Here is a 19,074-nt window from a genome sequence, read left to right as displayed (position 1 = left end):
CTACACATGTTTCTTTTCCAAATATTTATTTATAAGTGACTTATGTATGTATGTATGTATATATATGTATATATTGTACTATTCTTAGTTAGCATATTGTCTGTCTTGTCTTAATGTTGGTTTAAAATGGAGCACTGTAACAAAAAATAATTTCCCCCAGGGATCAATAAAGTATTCTGATTCTGATTCTGATTCTGATTCTGCAGGTGACACTATTGTTACTGTGTCACTATGACTGGTAGTGAAGAAGAGTAGACGTGGTTGAAAATGTTGGACAATCTCCTCATTTGCTATTTTTTTGTGTGGTTTCACATGTTGGGGATAGCATTTTATTCTCTATATCTGTTAAATAAATACCATGGAAAGACCAAACTATAGATACAAGCACTGCTATCAAAACCAAGTTGCTATAAATTGGAATTTATAACAGGAAATATTCAGACCACTTCATGTTTTACAACTTTAGACTGTGCATTTAATTTTGAATGCATATAAATTACATTTTTGGTCGTTATCTTCACCCAACAACTCAATAACACAATAGAAAAGTGAATACAAGCTTTTAGATTTTTTAAATAAATATTATAAAATATGTATTGCCTAGTAAAAGAATTCAGAACCTTTGTAGGTGTATCCCATTTCTGTTAATTTACCTTGAAATGTGTCTAAAGCTTGACTGGAGTCTGCCTGTGGCAAACTGAATGAACTGGGCATAGTTTAGAAAGACATGCGCCAGTGTATATATGTGAGGTCTAAAGCTGCAATTCATATTCCAAGAGAGGAAGTCCAAACTTTTGTCAGAGAAAAAGAAACAAATAAATGTAGCTCAACAGAGATTAGACAAGCTACACATTTCATTGCTTTGTGTTTCCAAGAGCACAGAAGTCTAAATAATTTTGAAAAGAATGTTTGGAGGAACCAGGACTCCTTGAATATGATGATGGCCCAAGAACACATCAGTCAGTCTAAATGAAGTTCTCTCCAGGGAGAACCTGCCAGAAGAATGACCATTGCAGTAGTACTTCATGAGTCACACCCTTATGCATCTGGACAGAAGCCACTCTGAGTAAGGTAAAGGTAAAGGCATATGACAGCCTGCATGGAGTCCGCCAAATGGCATTTAAAAACACTGAGCATGAGGAAAAAGATGAAACAAAAGTTGACAGATTTTGGCAAAACTCCAAGCACTATGTCTGTTGAACACAGTCTGGATTACATCTTTGCAGTAAAACATGACAGTGGCAGCATCAGGATCGTGACAGGAACAGGAAGACTGGTCAGAATTAAGGGAAAGATAAAGGCAAAATCAGAAAGGGCTCACTTTAGAGTTACAGAGTGACACTTTGGAGTGAGCCCTTTCTGACTCACTTCATTCCAGAGTGACACTTATGCACGACAATAGCCTTGCATACAAAACGCAGATGAGACAACAGCGGTGTGGCTTCTCAAGAAAAAGCTAAGACTTAATCCAGATAGAATATCTTTAGAGAACTCAGGACAGCAATTCTGAAACTAAATTTAGGGGAAAAACATGTTTGGATTCATTATGGTAACTAAGTGTACATAGACAGGGAAAGTGTCAGTTTATCCAATTAACATCGGCTCCATAACAAAGAGTGCAAAATATTATCTTCAGTTTTGAGGGACTATGGGAGAAATACTACCTCACAAAATATGTGAGATAGTATTTTCATATTTGTTTTTCTTTATAACAATAACTAATACACATTTTAGTTCTGTTGTCTAAAACCTGCAATTCCCGAGTGTTTTTAGTATTTTGTTTTAAATGAATATAGATATGTGAGCAGATTTTTAAAGAGTTTAAAGAGTCCCCAGCTTATTTGTTTAGCAGGAACAAATAGGCTGGGGACTACGAGCTGCAAGTAGAACAGGAAATCTTTAAAACATTGAGAAATGGACTTACACAAAATTGTTTTATTTGCAAAACTGACCAAGTTTGTGTGTTATTAAAGCACGTTAATGACTGCCCAAATTTCTAGTGAAAAAATTTAAAAAGTAAAAGTAGAAAATGTCCATGCGATGTACAGTACATTCAGTTATTTTGAATCCTAAGAGAGTCGTAAAACCTCTATCTCGTGCTCTGTAGAACAAACTACTAGGTGTCAAATACATATTGTTATATAAAATTTTGAGTAGTGAATACACAGTCCTTTAAAAAGGACAGAGCACTTCAGCGTTATACTTAACAGTGGTTTAAGAAAAGGAAGGTTTGGGAATAAACGGAACAGGAAGAAAGGTAAAGTAGATGAAGAGGAGGGGGTCGGGCCTGCTAATTACATCCACTGGTAGTTTTAAACAGCAGGTCTGCAGGTTAAACAGCAACCTCACTCTGGAGCCTGTCAGGGCTTTGAAGCAGGGCTGTGGATGATAGATGAACCACCGCACTGAAACAAATAAAGGAAGCTCATCTACAGCACATACAGTACAGGCTCATACCCGTTCTCTCGCTTGTACAGATGATACAGCTTGTAGGAATGGACAGTAGCCTCAAACATTTGTGCCTATTAGGATGGCTATAATCTGCAGGCTGTTTTCTTTTGGGGGGGGGCTATGATCACACCAATTTAAAAGCTGCTCACAATAAATGAACAGTAAAGAATCTAAACGTCTGCCTCACTTTATTTGTCTGCCAGGTTTTCATTGACAAGCCTGATCTCAGTTAAGCAATCAGTTCAACACTGATGGGTAACTAGTGGTCATAAATAGTGGTTAGTCAATGCCACTGGCCTCTAAATCAGGCAGATGGTTTTCAAAGCAGCATGCTTTTTTCACTCAGTGTTCTTTTTTGTTTACAGCTCTAGGCCATCTGTGTTAATCTGTAAGTATGAACAGAGCTTTACACGGACAGATATTACACTGTCACTGTAAAGGGCACAGACTTATTTCATTGAATAAATTGCAGGGAGGTTAAAAAGAAACCAAACAGATGGCAACGGCTGAGCCCAGTGGCCCAAAGCACCACCTTTAGTTTCTTTCAGAACATGTGTGGTTGATCTAGAAAGGATTTTTAAGAAACACGATTAATAAATCAGTACTAAATAACAGAAAAACCTTCCTCACATGGGCTAAATCTATTTCAGTTTGGCATCTTTGATCAAATGTGTGTGTATGTGTACCTCACAATATTGTGAGCACACTTTGTTGTGCAGATGGGAGTCTTTCATCATGTTAATGCTCTTAATATTCCTGATAGGGATGGCAGGGTAGAGACAAACATCCGTCACTGCAGTCTGCTTTTTATCAGATTTTGCAGGCTGAATTAAATTTTGTAACATTAAACTCAAATATCTCAAACTACTTCTTGTAACATCCCGCTCTGGATAAAAAATGTAAACGAATGAAACATTTCAGGGCACTTTTTTTAGATGCTGTGCAACAACCCTAAAATTCGTCTTTCTTGTAATTGCCTAAAATATCACGTAAACATACATTCTCATGTCAGTGCGCACTTGATAGCACAGGTGATAATGTGAAACTTGTTTCTAGTCCAAAACATGATGAAGCTCTTCATTTTAACCTTAAGGTAAGATGAAGTTAAAGTCACAGCAAGTGAATGTAATATCTAATCCCTTGGTTTAATCCCGGCCTGAAGAGAGCATCAAAATGTTGACAAACTTATGCTGTCATTCATGAAATGGAAGAGAATTGCTTGAAAGAAATATGTATTTTCTTAACTTGCGATTTGAGGCGGCTGCAAGCAGAGATAATCCAACAGACCCCCTGAAGATGGATGAGGAGTTCAGGGCATGTGTGTTGGCATCATTTTTTTCACACACATGCCTCCTCAACACCCCAAACTGGTCAGACAAATGACTAAATGTTTACATTTAGGATCCCTGGCTGCAGCTTGAAATATTAAACTTGGCTCTCTGAACCTAAATCTGAAGTGGTTTGATTTTGTGGAAATCCATCTGGATGGAACGGTCTGCCTTTGATACAAGCTGCATTGCATCAGGTGTCCAGCTGAAAGTCATCTTGGTTTTTTTTTTCCCTTAAACCTTGTACTTGATATAGAGGTTCCTCCACTTAATGTATCTATCCATCCATCCATCCATCCATCCATCAACTACTACTACTTCTGGGGGCAGCAGTGTAGGCGGAGAAGCCCAGACCTCTGTCTCCCCAGCCACTTCCTTCAGCTCTTCTGATGGGAAAGTCTTGTTCAGTGGCTTCATGGAAGTCATCGTCCACCTGAGTTTTTGCTTCAGCTACTAGAGTCATACTCCTCGTGCACCTGTTAGCCACCTTCGGTGAGGGGTGTTGAATAAGCTGAGCAAGCCCAATAGAAATCCTTGGGACAGACAGGCAAGACAGAGTTAAATTTCTGAAGTAATCACGCCTTTAGCTATATGATTCCCTTAATTGTACTCATTGATTTAATTTAATCATTATAACTCAGTGTTAGGAGTGTTGTTGAACTATACAGAAACTTGCAAAAAAAAATTTTATGGAGCTTTCTCAAGAGTGAAAGTAGTGACATTCTGTCAGGCCTACACCATCATCCCCATTTTCAAAAAGACTGGTATAGACAGCCTCAGTGACTACAGACCAGCAGCTATCACATCTGTAGCACACCAGAGACTGTCTACCCCCCTCCCTCAACCCCCACCAGTTTGCTTACAGAGCATGGATTTAGTGAAGGAGGACACACACGGGGTGGGTGTGACAGAGAAGAATGCTAAGGATGTGAGATGGAGGCAGATGACCCACTAGTATAGATGACTCAGTTAAAAGGAGCTGTGAAAAGAAGAAGCAGAAGTCAGAGTTGCTGGCATCTTAGTCACATGCAAGGTAGCCTTTGGAGTATGACACAGGTTGTTATGGCATTAGTGGCATAGGTCTTTCCTATGCAAGTTGTCTTTTTTTTTTTTTTACATGTGGTGTTGCAGTTGTGAAGAGGCATATGATCATAAACCACTTTTCCTGACTTTAGCCAAACAGTTCTTTGTGCCGAAACACCAAATACATTTTGTTCTCCTAGCCGGTGTGGACTTTTTAGTTCTGTGAAATGACACTGGAATCTCTGACTTGCCAGTTATCAGTCCAGACATCTTGTGTGACATCTTGGAGAGACATAGGTGTAATTCCCTTTAGGGAAAAGTTTTACCCCGTTTTTACTTTTGGCGACCTGTCCAGGGTGTACTACACCTCCCACCCTATAACAAGTTAGATAGGCTCGAGTGCCCCCGTGACCTTGAATTCAATAAGTGGAAGAAAATGGATGGATAACAACTTTCTATAGTCGATTTAAGTTACTATATTCACTCCTAGCATTGGGACTCCTGCTCTTACTGTTTTGTATAGTCTCATCTATGTCTTCTGCTTCATGGTACTGGCAAATGTATTGTTTACAAAATTTCTGTCTTAATGGAATACCCTTAAGATAAAAACAAATAAATGCAAAAGTTAAAAGTATCATACCAAGTAAATACATTTTTTATTTCAAAATAATGCATTTATTTTCAGCTTCACCTTGTGTGACTGAGCTGCTGTGAATACTGATTCATCGGTCCACTCTGTCAGTGTGGCTCTGGCTTCACATTGATGCATCAAAGAAATACTGATTGTTTCAGAAACATTTTAAGCCTAAAATGTAGCCACTCTTAATTAGTCCTGACAGTCAGCAAAGTAAATTTGTGTATTAAAGATGGTCCTGATTTTTCTCAAACACCTGTCTATTCTATTACTTTGGCTGAAAAATAATATTCATCAGGACTGAAGTGAAAATGACCCACATAAGCAACCAATTTTCATGCTGGTGATGAGTGGACTAAAGTCTGACAACTTGTTTATCCAGTCTTTTACTTCGTTTCCCAACTTTTTTTATTTGATATTTTCTTTTCATATTCCAATATAATTGACAACCTGTTTTTAATTTGCCTCAAGTCTCTCTGGGGCTCATCTGAGAAATAGGCAGGTTCTTGGGTTATGGTTTATTTTAGTCTGACTGCTCTCATTCTAGACAACCTCTCTGAAAAACAGTCAATTTACTAATCTATGTGGAGCAATGCAACAACCATTTTTTTCTTCATCAAAACTATACTAGAGTAGGTGTCTGTTTAGAAACTTGGCTTGCATGGTAAAAGCAGGGGATGCTGTTTTCCCATTGGTCTTACCAGCTGGGAAGCTCAGATGAAGGATGATTGGTTGAATTAGACCCAATACTATAAAATCTCATGTGGTGCGTGGGCGATGTTCTCAACACTGGAAAATAACGAAAATGGGCATCTTTTCCTGCAGTTTATACAGATATGAGGACCTGTAGGGAGGTGGATGATTAATTACTTGTTTACTACTGAGTAAATGCTCCCTCACCTCTTATTTAACCTTTTACCGCTGAGTGCTCATTAGAGGAATTGAATGTAATAGAATGGACTGCATTTAGGCTTATTTAAATAAAATTACTGGGCACGTAGAAACCTTGCTGTGGTCTATAATATTATTCACTGGGATACACTGTACTTCATGAGGTTTTAAATATGCTGTCCCTGAATCACAAACAGTGTAAATAATCAGTCTCAAATTGATTGATTCTACATTGATTAAAGGTAGTTTTAATGTATGCTAAAGGAAATCCACTTGTTAAGTCATGACTAACCAACCCTATTTATTGGTCCAAGCATCTGTTTTGAGTGTTGAGGTTGTTATCATTTTAATGTGTTGTAATTCTTTGTAGTTTTATTCAATAGATATGAGCCTCCTCAAAATAATCAGCATTCACAGCGTCTCTTACTTTTTACTGGCACTATTCATGAACGGCATGTCTTTAAGCTTAATTTAAAGGAAAACAATATACACTATAGTCGGTGGGCTTGTGGTGTCCAATACAAATATTTGAACACATCAGAAAAGAATCGCTCTCTGGTTGAATATGTGTTCATTAAGTTTAGGATCAGGATTTCTTCACAGTGAGAAATCTAAATGATCCAGCAGCATATTAATGAGTAACTTCCTGTTGTGGATGTATCATCTCAGATGTTCTCTCGGCCTGAGTTTGGTTTGTTTTTGGTGTCTTCTTCCTGCCATATCATGGTTTTTGTCTCTGCACACTGATGCATTATGGGTAAGTATTGTCTATGTTTGGTGTCTAAGCTAAACAAGCTAAATGCTAATACTGGCATGCTAACATTGTTTGAGCATGTTAGCATGCTGGCGTTAACATTTAGACTCCTAAGACTGAAATATGATAGTTACCAAGTTTACTATTTTAGCTTAGTTGATGGGTTCTAAAGTTAAAAAAAGATGATTAGTTACCAAACTAAGTAGTTTAATACTGGGGCCGAGATGGTTCAGTTGAGCAGATATATATATATCTGGTAGTCAAACTGAGACCAAACCAGCTACACCCTAAACTGTAGGAGGTTGTCTCAGTCTGGTTCCAAACAAATGATGAAAATCTAATCTTTTCTCAGTCCAACTCAACTACCGGGTGAGACAGACAAACAGGCAACTTGTTTTACTGCGTCTCTTTTTAAGGAGGTCCCTCAGAAAGAAAGGTTTGACCAACAGTTGTGTCCCTGAGATGACCATAATAGGATATCAGTCCTGTAAGGAATCATAACAAAGAAAAAAACAAAACAACACCCCAGAATCTGAACCTGTAGAGCAGTTTGAAGTCTCACAGATACTACAGTACTTACACATAATTCAAAATTTTAGCCATGCTGATATGAGTGTATGCCCCATAAATGCAACAGAAAAGCATAATATGTACCTTTTAATCATTAAAACATCGACAGGTTTGCAATTTGAACCTTATGTCTTCTGAAGGGGGGGATGTCAGGAAAGTTGAGTGGTGAATGAGTGGACAAAGAGATGGTTTACAATACAAACTGATAAAAGGTCATTCGTCATTTCAGGACTCTTAGTATAAAGGCAGCTAAACCTTTATGCACACCCACAATGAAAACTACTTAACACAGTCACAAAACTCTAAATCTAAAACAACATAAGAGAGATAATGATGAGCTTGATGACACTATTAATTTAAGGATTAGAATCGAAATACTGTTAGTACCATTAAGCTTTGCACTTGCCACTGAATAATTCTTCTTCTTTCTTATTCTTAAGAAAGGCTATGTATAAATTATAAATCAAAGAAGTGTTATGATGTATAATTGTCAGTATGAAAGACGATTGAAACTCAATAGAAGTGCGTAATCTTAAAAATAGTATCAATTGAGTTAAAGACAGTTTTTAAAGGGATAGACATTTACATAGTAGAAAACCAAAGTTAGCAGAGCTAGTTTTCACTTGCACACTTGTAATAGGAATTAAATGTTGATCATTCATAGCAGACTTTCTTCAAAAATAATCACTTGAACACTGGTCAACAACTGAAATTAAATACATCAAAATCAGCTATTTGCTTTGGCTTGAGAAAATGGATACAATCAGAATTCATGTCAAGCGTAAGGAAAACTGCCACTACACAGTCTGTCCTCTCACTGAACTGTCCAGCAAATACCCTCAGATTTATATCATGATTAATACACTGAAAAAGACTGCATTGGTTTCAAAATGTAAAAGGATAGTGAAAAAATCTCATTACTCACCAGCTAAATGTAAATTAATTATCTAAACATGTTTTTTTTGTTTTTTTTTTTAAAAATAGCCACATTTCCTGTATTAAGGCCTTAAGTAACCTTTTTGTGTTTACCCCACACCCTTATATTAAAAATCCAAGTTCAGTTTGGATTGATGGTTTATCTAATAAAGGTAGCAACCACTCATTAATTTGCAGTGCCCTTTATAAATTATTATCTACAAGTGTGCAAACTTCTACACAACCACTAGAATTGAGACTATCTCAAATTAAAGTAGGTGTTTTGCTGCTCGCCTCACAAACTGGTCATTATCCCCACAAGGAGTCTGTGCCAAAATCCAATCTTCCTTTTATCAGTAACACTTTCTACAAGCAGACTAGTTCCTCCTGATTAAACTGTCTTTTAAGCCTTACTTTTTCTCAGTGTGACAAACTGGTACAGACCCACTGTTGGGGTGTCTTATTGCATATAAATCATGACATGTAGGTGGCACACTCTTAATGCAGCCATGTCATATACTACGTATGACGTTCCTATGGACTTTAGAGCTATTCATTGGATAACAGAAACTAGGCAGTTAACTGTAGATAATCTTGTTATCAGGTTCACACAAAATTGTCTCAAATTGTCTCCTAAATCTATTTAGAAGATAAAATATTGTGGATGTAACACAAGCATAAACTGTTTAGAGTGCTCTCTTGCTTTGTTTGTCCATTACTTACTAACAGCTTACTGCATTTGCAAAAAGTTTCTGGTAAACCAACTAAAAGCCATATGGACTGTGAGTTATCCAACCACAAAATGTCTGCACTTCAGTTACCTTGCTCAAATGATCTCATTAATATTGAACTGTAACAGCACCTCGAGGCCTTGAACATCTCCTCATATGCCTGTACACCATTTTAGCTTCACAAATGACTCTGTGATTGAGCAAAACATGCTGACATGTAGTTTTGGGAAGGAGTGTAGAATAACATTAGTGGTTTCATATAGCCAGAAGTAGGGAGGGGAAGCGGTATTTTGCAATAACTACATTAAGAACGTGAGTGAAACTGGTTTAAAATGGAATAAACATGAGTGCTTAATGTACCCCTGCATTATATTCCTCATCCCATCTGCATTGTTCTTAAGAAATTGTGCTTCTGAGAATTTGTAATTACTTGTTTTATTCTTGGCTTAGCTTATGAAAGATTAAAATTACGTTTAAGGCATGCTTCTCCCCATGTTGTAGCAGAAGTATTTTTGTGTGCCAATATCTGAGGTACTTATCACAGAGTCTCGATATGTCTGAAACGGGTGCTCGTGGACACACGGCTACTCTGCCAAATTTGTCAGCGTCAAATGTAACATCTAAACTCTGCTCAGACATGCCGGGCAACTGAAACCCAGAGGAGTCCTCTAAAGAGAAGATCGAAGGGACCAAACGGCTGAAAATAAATGGCGTGGAAAAACATGGGCTCATGATAAGTCTACAGAGAAATGGCTTGCTGGCCCTTTGCCTTTTGATATCAGTTTGAATTAGAATGATATTATTGATTTTCGCAAGAGCGGAATGACAATGCGCCTTTAGGCAGTCCACAGAGAGTGAAGAGACAGAAGCAGAAAAAGGCCAAGGGATGGAGGGTGGCAGAGAGCGAGTGAGATAAAGAGAACCAGGCACAGGAAGACAGATAGATGGAGGGAGGGAAGGAGAAGAATAGGCAGATGGGAGGAGGGGGTTGCGATAAAGGAAGAGGAAGAGGCAGAAGCATGAGTGGGGGTCTGCTTGCAGAAATAGAACGACTCCCCAATCAATTGTGCGTCGGTGGCCCTGCTGTGAGACTGCAGGGGATCCCTCAGTGGGAACACATAAAGGAGAGGTTGTAATAGGCCAATACATTAGATAAATGGCATTTACTGCTATGGAAACGACTCCAACCTGGCTGGAGGTTGCCCACCGTGCTGGCAGCAGGTTTGTATTTATAGTCCTCTCTTGCACCTCACTGTGCAATTTCTCTGACATCCTACCGCCAGCGTCACATGGACACAGCACCACCTCCTCCCCCCACCCTTCTCCAGCGACGTCTTCTCTACCCTTCTTTACCTCCCCTGGTTTCAGTGACCCTACATCTGATATCTTGCCACCCACATACCCAGCGGCCCCTTTGCCTTCCTGCAGCTGGTTCCAGGACGGCACTGTTGGTGACTAGCCACTTCCTGACAGTGCAAGAAATGACCTGCTGGTGGACTAAGTGTCGCCTGGGGAGCTCAGGAGTAGAGAAGCAAACTGAAGATCAAACAATTCAAGATTGTGTTAAGCGCTGAGGCAAATTTGTGCCCAAGACAGATATAATTACTTATTTTATTAATGGCTTATTAATAAGTGATTAGTTAGATCTCACCACTAGCTGGCTGTTATGGTAATTAGCTGCTCTATTTAATATTTTATTCTAATGTAACCTTTATTCATAGGGGGTCAACATTCTCCAGTGAGTAATAAGTCGGCTACAGTTTTTCTTTGTGTAGTGTTCTTTAATTACCACCAAAACAGAAGTACCCTACACTCAGATTTGCTCTCTTGGGGTTCACAAAAGACTCACAACTCCACAGCTGTACATAATACCCTAATATCTGGCACAATCATAACTGTCTCCTTTAAACAGAAATTGAAATTACTGCTTAAAGGAGTAATTTCAATTTCTCTTGGAGAAGAGGGCTTAATTGGACAACTTAAGCATTGCACATAAATATATGTACAATAATAATCCCTATATTAGCCTACAAAACATGTAGAAAGGGTTACTCATAGTTGCAAATCCCTGAAACGACAATTATTTCAGAACCTGCCCTTAGCTTGCAGCTTTTCTGTTTTAACACAGTCGCATTGCTTCCTTCGGTTTCTTGCTGCAGGCCACCACAGCGGTCTTTTTGTTGAAAAATGCTCTGGAAAACCCAATGCATACATCCTGCTGTGCAACAAATGGCTACTTGCAGTAGCAGCATTGAGTTCTTGCTCAAAAAAAGTAATATATCACACATTGCTCACTATTTTTAGAATAACCTAATGAATTACATATTTACCCCATGAAAAATTTAATTTCTTATAGTTCTACTCCTGCAAGATCACCTGAAATGTATGGTCAAGCAGCTGCCGAATAACAAAATAATACCAAGTCTTAAAACATAACAGAAATCCCTGTCCTATTAGATTTTACTTGAACTGTTCAGCTATTGAACTATTCAAGTAACAAAAGCCAAGGTAAAGACCAGCCCAAGAATCACTTTACAGAAACATGAAGTCTTAAACAGTTAGGTATGGGCAATATATTATCACGTCACAACCCTGTAAATCTCTGCATTTCTTTCCTGTTGAAAATTTATTCAGACTGCTTGGTTGGGTCTGCAAACCCTCAGCTTGATTACAACTCTGGTTTGGGGACTGCTTGGCGAGATTTGACCTTGTACTCACAGCAGTGGATACTCTTTCTGGCCTTACAGTCTACATCTACCTATCTTTTGACATTGAAATCTTTTACCAGACCATTTTCAGAAAAAAATAGTTTTTGTTTGTTTGTTTATTTGTTTGCTTGTTTGTAAAGCGACTTAACACTGACCTATGACTCATTCGAGCATAAAAAGGCACATAACTTATGGGATTCATGTATAGTGTCTACACATAACAGACAACTTAGTCAAAAAACAAGTTTAGATTGTATCTTTAGCCAAATTTGGAATACCTTGACATGGTGTGTGCTATCTCCTTTAAAAGTTAAGGAAGCTGGATGAGTGGAGGCCAAAAGAAGTGACAGGCCTAAGAAAACCACCTACATTACAGTCTCTGAAAGGCATGTCCTTAATAAATAGGAAAAAATACAGCAAAAACCTGACATAGGAACTGAGAGATGCATTTGGCCCTTCATTTCATCAATCTACCTTTAGCTGAAGCACCATCAGCAAAGGTCAGTGTTGGCTGATGTCCCACTTGGATTTTGTGTCTGTTCGCTGTCCTTCGTCTTCTGCGATATCATGGGTCCTTCTCTCTTGGTGTCCTTGCTATGTCGGTGAGGCCACTGGTTGACTTATACTAGATCTCCATTTGAGCTCTGGACATTGGTGCAGGCTTTCATGAATGTTTCTCACACAGCATCCCGGTGTCCTTGGCTTCTTGGTTTTTCCCATTGGTTGCAACCAACTGGTGATTCTGGGCTCCAGGGTTCTCATCACCACATCTCATCATCACCTCATCAGCTCTCTTTGTGGAGGTGTTCCCACAGCACAATTTATCACACTTTTTCTTGGGGTGGCTGTAGCTCAGGAGGTTGGGCAAGTCATCTGCTGAGTGGAAGGTTGGTGGTTCGTTCCCTGGCTCCTCAGTCTGCATGCCAAATATCCCAAAATTATAGTTAGAAGGCACTGAAAGGCATAGAAAACAGTGAATGGGTCAATGTGGCATCTTGTATAAAGAGCTTTGAGTGCTCCAGCAGAGTAGAAAAGCACTATATAAGAATCAGTCAATTTACCACACTGCCTGGTGTTATCTGTATTCACCTTTCCTTGAATGTTTGGTTTCCGGGTCTTATCATGGTGTACTTTGTTGGCCCTTTAGAGGTGTGGATATAACGGTCATGGGCACAAACTCACAGATTTCCCCCACAATAAGCTACACCTAAACTTGGTTTATATCTGACCCAGATAGACTGTAGGTTATAACTTCTTACCTGAACCTCTTCACCTGACACTTGGACCGGCGGCCGCCTCGGGTCTCCTCCTGTCTCCCCTTTCCCTCATCCACCTGCTGGCCTCTGTGGAAGCTCAGCCATAGCCACCGCCAGAGTTATTTTTACACATCTTCCAGCACCTGGCCAATTCACCATCTTTCACTGTTTATACCGTTAGTAAAAAAAAAAAAAATCATCGGCCCATGAAAACGAAAAATCACCATCGGCCATCGGGCACATGCCCAGTATGCCAAATGGCCAGCCCAGTTATGGTCGTGCCATCAGTTAACCCTTCACGTGCCAGCTGTGGCACGCATGCCCAGGGTTGCCGACCCTTGATATAGACACACACACAAACAAAGGGGTGGGGGTAATGCTGTTTCAGAATTACATATAACCTTTCTTCTCTGAGCCCCCTCGCCAAAAAAACCCCAAAACATCTTCGAGGAAGGGCGCCTGTCAAGAAACCATTTTAAAGGAAGGGAAAAAGGGAACAAAGGTGGATGTATGCCAATTTAATTAACCTGGAATGAAAATCAGTGGCAACAGGTCTTCTTCGTCATCAGGAGAGAGGTACAACACTGAGTGTTAGAGCCAATTTCTGTCCCATTTCTGTCCAATGGGACAGAAATTCGCCACTACACTGAGTGTCTACTGCTACCTCTAAGAGATGGTGAATGTCATGGGGCTACATTTCAGTCAGTGGTACTGGGATCTTGTTAAAATAAAGTTGGATTTTGATTCACCATCCAATATCATTTGAAAAACAAGAATAAGAAAACAAACAATGGAACACTGTCATTGGTCTCTCTAAAGCCTGGACCCCAAAATTGCTGAAGAAATTTGGAGTCATCTTCACAGAGAATGGATCAGAAGGCAGCCAACATCCAAAAAAAAGACATTTGGAATATCCTTCAAGAAGCCTGGAGAACTATTCCTCAAGACCACTTAAAGAAATGTAAAGAAAGGTTAAATAAGAGAGTTTAGGCTGTGTTGAAGAATAAAGGTGGTCATACCAAATATTGACTTTCAGGCTCATTAGAACTCTATAAATCCAATCAGTGCACCTATTTCATGTTCTTGGGAAATGAAAGATACCAAGAAATGAGTAGTGGTTCTAGACTTTTCCTTTCATGGTCCTGGTCTCGTGTTTTTGATTTGAGTTTTATTCTGGGAATTGTGGTTTTCTGTCTTGTATTTCCTGTTTTACTTTGGAGAGTCCCATGTCCGGTGTTCAGTGTTTTGGCTTTTGCTTCCCCGTTGTCTTGTCTAATAAGGTTCAGCTGTTTCTCCCTCCTGTATGCCATATCCTTGTTACCTTGTGTGTATATTGCGTGTGTGGTTTCCGCTGTGTTTCGTCGGAGCATCTGCATATCATTCTGTGTATTATGCCTGTTGGTCATCCTGCTCATCTTCCCCAGTGTCTCTCCAGCTACATTTCCATGTTTCAGGTTGTTTAGTTTTATGTTTCTAGTTTCATGTTTAGCTGTCCCCAGTTTAGGTTTTTGTTAGTGGTTTTGTAGTAATTCTTACAGCTACAATAAAGGCTCATTTTCAGTTTGAAACTCTTTCTATTGCATTATTGTCTGCGCCTGGGTCCACACCTCTCAATCTCCACATTTCCACAATATTGTAGATGTAATATGATCACAGCAAGGTATTATTGATAATCAGGGCACCGAACATTGGTCACTAAAGAATCTTTAGCTGCTACAACTGCACACTAGAATTAATAAATGACACAATTGTAAGTTTAACTTCATTATAAGATAGCACGTCAAACTCACATGTCAAACACATTTCTGCCTCCAAGTGGACAATAAATATCACCTAATGTTTAAGTATTATTAGGATATCATTAGTAAACACAGGGGTCAGGAAGGTTTTTGGTTCAATCGTTAAGTTCAGCGGAGGCATGTACATGCTGACTTTGCATGTTCTCCCTTGGCCTGCATGAGTTTTCTCCCTCAGTCCAAAGACATACTTGTTAGGTTAACTGATGATTGTGTTGAACTGATGGATGTGAGAATGTGTATAGTTGTCTGTGTCTCTGCTTTAGCCATGCGACATACTGCTTACTGTAAAATAGAAATTTTGAGACTATGCTATTTCTCTAAATAAAAGGCTGTATATTGTCTTATGGTCACACAGTGTTCTCACCATATTCTGTAACCATAACAGATAGATTGGTTCTAAAAATATTCTAGCCATAAAATCCCTCTTTGTCAAAAAACATTAAAGACAACATGATCGACTGTATTTTCATTTATATCTGATTTCCACAACATGACATGTCCCTCGTGTATCTTGTCCCCCACTTTAAGTGGATTGTTATGGTATCTACCTAATATCCCTAAGTTGGATAAGTTCTGATGATTTCATAGTCAACGTATTTAACATGTGACTCAAGAATCTCTGAGAATTAACATCACTGGGTGCCCCACACAGAGTGGTAATTTAACCAATCTGGCACTGATTATTTCCAATTTGAAGTAAGACTGGGAAAATTGCAAGAATGCTATCACTGATCATTTTTTAATTTCCGTAGCTGGCATTGATTGGGGTCCTGAAGTCACTTATACAAGGACATTTCATTCAGACAAAAGATGCTCCCCTGTCTGTTTCCACTATTCCCATTTATTCTGGTTACTTAATTCCAGATTTACTGACACCTGAAAAGATTTCACAATCTAATGTGTACAAATACACCTCCTCTTCTATCCTCCGCATCCTTTATCTGCCATTGGTAGATGAATAATTAATTCTTCATTCAAAGGGAAAGGGCAAGCAGACTCACAATGTTGTCTGAGAACAAGTAACCCACAGACCATTGTCGCATTCATGTCTCCCAGGGGAGCAATTCCAACACAATTTACTGAGCATGAACATTAGACTGTCAGATCCAGGCCAAAACCCCTGCCTCCCAACACAACAACTCTGGTCAACTAATGCACAGGGGAGGGAAGACATTGGGGAAGGCTTTGCTTTCAGGTAATGGCTCTTAGCGCTGCCTATTCATTAAAGTGAGTGTCTGAACAATAGAGCTCTACGTAATGCATCTGCTTTACACATTCTGCATTATTTATGAGTTTAGAACAGCTCTATATTCAGAATGGGTTAAAAGCTTAAAGGTTGTTCAAGTTGTTCAACTTGGTGTTTTCAGTATAATGGGGAAATGCTGAAAGGCCCCTCATTAAAAGCTATAATAACCAACTTTTTTTTTAAGTCAAGCAAACAATAAATAAATAATGTTATATTGTAATAATTATACGTCTGTCTGTCACCCACTCTGCTTTTGTATGCCAGAAGGTGGCTGAAACACAACACTTCATAAATGTTGTTGAACCAGTAAAGACATTCATACTTGTTTCCAGCAGCAGAACCCAGCTGTTCACATGCAAAAAATGTGGAAGTAGCTGAGTGAACAGTTTTTTACATTTTCACTCAGCAGCTTTCACTAGGTCATGTAAGTTGGCTCGCCAGTCAAACACAGTGATAATACGTTCAACAAACAATATGGTAGTAGTTTTGGCACTGTTGGCAGGTGTTAAATCCTAAAATTAGCATCTTCATAAAGCATGCTCTAAAGTTTCCTGGTAGATAGCTATGTTGCCCACATACAGTGGACCGACATCACCAACACCCATGAACACTGGACCACCACTGGACATCTACTCTTTTGATTCAGTCAAAATGACCTCCGGCAGGTCGCTGGTGTGAATGTCTCTGACCAAACCATCACCAACAAACTTCATATGTTCTTCAGAAATAAAGGAATAAATACCACTTACCGGTCCCACCTGACCAAAATCCAAACCAAAAATCTGGGACGTTTCCATCCAATCAATACCTCCAGGTCACACCTTAGACCTTCCAGGAGATCAGTAATGCCTTGGTTCAGCTGTGGGAAGAGATCCAAGACACCATTAGGAGAATCCCCTCACATTGTCAGGCACTCATAAAGGCACATGGAGGCCACACAAACTTTTTGACAAACATTTTGTCCAAATGGACTGACCTGTTACATCATTTTTTCACTTTATTTTTTGGTTGGCTTTTAGTTCAGCCCTCTATAGGTTGCTAATTTTGTCAAACAATGTAGGATCCTGTCTTCCACACATTACCCAGTCCATATCATTATAGATATCCAACATTATTTTTCCCCCCATTGAGATCTGGTGTATTTTCAAACCGCTCTTTTCTTTCTTTTTTTTCTTTCTTTCTTTTGAACAGTGTACATACTGAAGAGAACCAGTATAAGAGAAAAAACTGAACAATCCTTATAAGCAAGCACTTGGTGTGAGCTTGTAGAAAAAGTCTTTTTAAATATGAAGAAACTTCAAAAAACCAGGCTCACGAAGGGTGGCCTTGACTGGTTGGGGTGAGGGGAAAGCAAAGAGAGAAAGGCATAAAACGAAGACAACAGTAACCGCTGATCATTAACATGCAACTGTGGAATCCCAGATACCTGCAGAAAACCTGCAGAGGGGGTTAGCACAAAAAGAATTATCTACAGAACAGAGAAGAAACAAAGTTAATGACATGCAATGGTGGCATAAAAATTCTTGGAGAGTGAAAGCGAGGACTGGAGTTTAGTGCATCATGGGAAGTCCCCTAGTACCCTGAGCCGATGGCAGTATAACTGAGGGGTTATTCAGGGTCACCTATCCCATCTCTAATTATAAGCTTTACAAAGAAGAAAACTTTAAATATTATTCTTAAAAGTAGAAACACACGTCCTAAAACCAGACTGGGAGCTGGTTCAACAGCAGTTTAGCCTGATAGCCAAACACTGGCACCCACAAAACTCTGGAAACCACAAGCAAAGCTGAACTTTGACAAAAGTACTATACTGGGTTAATATGGTGCCATGAGGTCTTTAAGATATAATGGAGTGTGATCACACAGTGCTATGTACGTGAGAAGAAGGAATTTAAAATATTGTTTGGCTGATATGGGAGAAATATGATCTCTCTTGATAAATCCCTTTGATTTCTGACATTATAAATGTGTGGGTGGACGGGGATTTGGATGCAGTTCCAACAATCTGACAAGCACTTTTACATAAGTGTAAAAGGGAAAAAAGAAAGATTTTCTACCTTCAAAAGAAAGACAAAATATCAGCTTTAAAAAATCTACCGAGCTTTTCACACCTACTTGCTGAGCTTTAGGCCAAGGCCACCTAGCACTACCAACTTCAGACCTACAGAGAAAAGCATTGCTAAATGTTTTCTCCTAAGATATTGCAACTTGTCACCAGCAGGATCTATATTACCTACTAATATCCTATGCAAAGACATGTCCCCAGTGTCAGAGTCAATTCAAATTGATTGCCACAGAGGAGTGTATCTGCTGCAAGTAAATACAATTTTGGCATCTCAGAAATGGAAAAACAAATTTACAAAGACTGCTTTCTTTTCAGGAAATGGCTGTCACTGTATTCTTTGTAGAAGAATTTATTTCAATCTGATTTGGAAAAAAACGATTTACTGTTGATTTACATTCATTGAAAGAAAAATTTCATTTGTGAACCAAATTGCATTACACAAGAAAGCCATGCGTATACCTTTTATACACATAATTCCGTTAATTTAACTTCTAATAATTCAGTTAAATTCAATTCAGGTTTATTTATATAGGAACAAACACAACAACAGCCACTTCAAGAAACCTCATACTGCAACAGAGAGACAGTTTTCAGAAGAAAACTCAAACAAGTAGATAACCCCTACCTCCAAGCACTTTTACCTCCCTTTTAACAGGAAGAAAACTCAGACAGGCCTCGGGAAGTAGCAGCCATCTGCCCCCAA

At 39.0% G+C, this 19,074-nt stretch overlaps 1 long non-coding RNA gene across 1 annotated transcript; it reads right to left on the bottom strand.

Annotated features, from left to right (window-relative positions):
- Nucleotides 1–12,839: 12,839 nt before the first annotated feature.
- Nucleotides 12,840–19,069, bottom strand: LOC308398360. Its single transcript, XR_013971942.1, has 3 exons — nt 18,997–19,069; nt 17,056–17,165; nt 12,840–12,921 (listed from the first exon to the last, which is right to left on the bottom strand). It is a non-coding gene; the product is annotated as an uncharacterized lncRNA (long non-coding RNA).
- Between the last annotated feature and the right edge of the window lie 5 nt (nt 19,070–19,074).

Source organism: Rhamphochromis sp. 'chilingali' (genome assembly GCF_963969265.1).
Source record: "Rhamphochromis sp. 'chilingali' genome assembly, chromosome: 6".
In the NCBI taxonomy this organism is placed as follows: Eukaryota; Metazoa; Chordata; class Actinopteri; order Cichliformes; family Cichlidae; genus Rhamphochromis; species Rhamphochromis sp. 'chilingali'.
This window is presented reverse-complemented; position numbering and strand designations above follow the sequence as displayed.